Here is a 677-nt window from a genome sequence, read left to right as displayed (position 1 = left end):
GTGGCATATTGCAGTATAAAGAAACGTCCCAATAAGTTTCATCTCATTATCGGACTGGAAAACAGAATGGAAAAAGAGTGAGGGGATCAGGCGATTTGATGTCGTCTGTGGATGGGGTTGGGGGTTGGGGTGGGACTCCCCGGCCAAGGCACCTATATGACCTTGTGTAAGGTATTCATTCCGACAGTGCTCTTTACTCTATATAGATCTACATAAAATATAGTTGAAAATGCTATATACATGATATACATAATCATTATGTTGAAAAAATATAGAGAAAAACCTCATTAGCCTAATCTAAATCCAGGTCTTCTCCGAAAATGCGATATTTCTCCTTAGTAAGAGACAGAAAAGGGGAAGGGGGTGGGAAGAGAGGGGAGACAATATATGTGGTTGAATGTATGTTTGTGGGGATATGGATGGGTGTGTGTGCATGTGAGAGAGAGGGAGAGAGAGTGAGGGTGTGTGTGCGTGTGTGTGAGAGAAGTTGCTCTCGTGTGAGAAAGAAGATGATGTGTGCGCGCGTTTAGTTTAGTTAGCTATGGAGCTATGGTTGGTGTGGGTTACACTTCGTAATTCCGAAGGTTCTTTATTCCGAAGGTTCGTAATTCCGAAACACGTAAATTGCCTATACCTCGATGTTCGTTAATCCGAAAACGTAAAAGGGTTCGTTAATC

Source organism: Lytechinus pictus, chromosome 5 (genome assembly GCF_037042905.1).
Source record: "Lytechinus pictus isolate F3 Inbred chromosome 5, Lp3.0, whole genome shotgun sequence".
In the NCBI taxonomy this organism is placed as follows: Eukaryota; Metazoa; Echinodermata; class Echinoidea; order Temnopleuroida; family Toxopneustidae; genus Lytechinus; species Lytechinus pictus.
Note: the sequence above shows the minus strand (reverse complement) of the source record.